Source organism: Sardina pilchardus, chromosome 12, assembly GCF_963854185.1.
Source record: "Sardina pilchardus chromosome 12, fSarPil1.1, whole genome shotgun sequence".
NCBI classification, from domain to species: Eukaryota; Metazoa; Chordata; class Actinopteri; order Clupeiformes; family Clupeidae; genus Sardina; species Sardina pilchardus.
In genome coordinates, this window is record NC_085005.1 from 13,413,728 (window position 1) to 13,416,227 (window position 2,500).

Here is a 2,500-nt window from a genome sequence, read left to right on the forward strand (position 1 = left end):
TCCCCCTTGATCCCTGTCCTTGTCTCTCTCTGTGTCTCTTTTGTCCGAGGGAAGTGATAGAGTGTAGAATTGGAATGCACTTGGAGGCCACAGTGAACAGCCAAGAATACCTGATTTTATCTCTAATTAAAATAATATTGCAGACATCAGAGGAATTCTAACCATGCAGGCTCATGCGCGCACACACACACACACACACTCTCTCTCTCTCTCTCTTTCTCTCTCGCTCTTACGCACACACAAGCATGCACACGCACACACTCACACACACGCATGCATTCATGCACACACATACACACACACACACACACAGGCGCGCACATGCGCACACATGTACACACATACACTTGGCTTTGCACGCAAGTGCATAGTCTTTAAACAATCTTCAGTAATGGCTATCAAGAATGGCTTATTGAAATAACACATTATGGCAGGGCTTACACTTTTCCTAAGATCGCTCAACGTCTGTGTGGGGAATTAAGTCACACCCTAGCCTGTCAGCCACAGGGATTTTCCATTAGAAATAGATTGATTACTACGGCTCAACAAGTACACCACCACCAGCAATACAAATTGCTCAAACAAGCCTCCTAATTTTTATGTGCATTTTATCACTGCTGTTATATGTCAAGAAAAACTCCACCGTCACAGAACTAATTGGTTTAGTAGGAAGTCCCTGAGGGAGCCAGTGTTTGAACTCTGCAGACTGTGCGTGTGTGTGTGTGTGTGTGTGTGTGTGTGTGTGTGTGTGTGTGTGTGTGTGTGTGTGTGTGTTCTTCTCTACTTGTCTCTGTATCGTTGTATATCTGATTGTATAGGGGAGAGGAGAGACTCATCTGTGATTTAAACTGCCCGGAGTCCTCTTGTGTGATGTCCTGCTATCTAGATTGGTCAGCGATTATTACACACAGTGTGTGTGTGTGTGTGCGTGTGTGTGTGTGTGTGCGTGTGTGTGTTTGTGTGTGTGTGTGTGTGTGTGTATGTGTGTGTGTGTGTAAATGCACTTGATGCATTATGGACCCTAGGATATTGAATGGTTTCCATAGAGATGTAAACGACGGTACCATGGCCACTGTGTCGAGTCTGGTCGTGTTCTGCTGGGTTCTACATGAATGTGGGAGCTTTGGAACATGACCACAGTCAACAGAGAACCCAAGCAGAACAGGACCATACACAGCATGATGTGTCTACTTTGTCCTGGTTCCAGATGTATTTATTCAGGTTGTTGTGTTTATCATGGACTTATTGGCGTTGGTTCTGCTAATGTTCTATATCGCTCTGTTATTGTGCCTCCGTTTTGGTCAGATCTCTTGGGGGTAAATGTGGTAAGTGTGATCCGGTTGTAGTCCGGTTCTTTTGGTTCCGTGTCTAGTTCTCTAAGTTCTGTGTCAATGGCGGGCCAGTATGTTCTGGGCCAGTATGTTCTGGTCTGTTCTGGTGGGTTCATTGGGGTTCTCTGATTCCAGTCCTGTTCTGGATCTGGTGGTCCCTTGTGGTTCTCCGAGTGCAGTCCTGTTCTGGTCGGTTCTTGCGGTTCTCTGATTCCAGCCGTGTTCTGGATCTGGTGGGTCCTTTGCGGTTTTCTGAGTGCAGTCCTGTTCTGGTTGGTTTTTGCGGTTCTCCCCCAGCAGCAAGGTCTGTTTTGGATCTATTCTCGTCCAGCTGAGGCTTTAGCCAATCACAGGCCTACAAGCTGAACAACCCCCCCCCCACCCTCCCATAACCCCCACTTCCCCCATAACCCCCCACCCTATCACCCATGATGGTTTTTACAGCTGAGCCCCGTTTGGCAGGAGCAAGCCCCAACACCCACACACACACAGCACACACAGGTCTCTCTCTCTCTCTCTCACACACACATACACACACACACGCACATACACTCTCTCTCTCTCTCTCTCTCTCACACACACACACACACACACCACTGCCATTATCATTACATTCATACTCACGTCACACACATAGTCCCTCTCTCTTATTATGTCCACCTCACTAATTACTATCTTTCTGTCTATCCTCCTCTTTCCTCTCTACAGCACTCTTTTTCTTTTCTGTCTTTCTTCATCACTCCATCATATCATGTGTTTGCCTCTCCTTTTTCTCCTCTTTCCATCACCCTGTCTCCATTCTCACTTCCTTTCACTTTCATTCACTCTTCTCTCTCTCTCTCTCTCTCTCTTTCCCTCTCTTTCCTCCTCTCTCCCCCTCTCTTTCTCTTTCTCTGAAAGGGGGATGTTGACGGGTTGGGACAAGTGTGGCCAGTCTGTCATCATGTGCTTAGATTGGGGGAACATACCAATCCTGGGGGGCAGGGGAGTGGGCTGGTGTGTGTGTGTGTGTGTGTGTGTGTGTGTGTGTGTGTGTGTGTGTGTGTGTGTGTGTGTGTGTGTGTGTGTGTGTGTGTGTGTGTGTGTGTGTGTGTGTGTGTGTGTGTGTGTGTGTGTGTGTGTGTGTGTGTGTGTGTGTGTGTGTGTGGGCCTAAAGTTGGCCGGAAGAC

At 47.6% G+C, this 2,500-nt stretch overlaps 1 protein-coding gene across 4 annotated transcripts in view; it reads left to right on the forward strand.

The window, feature by feature from the left end:
- The window catches only part of eya4 (EYA transcriptional coactivator and phosphatase 4), a 67,935-nt gene that overhangs the window by 55,421 nt on the left and 10,014 nt on the right, over nt 1-2,500 (forward strand). The gene's annotated exons all lie outside the window — the stretch shown is intronic.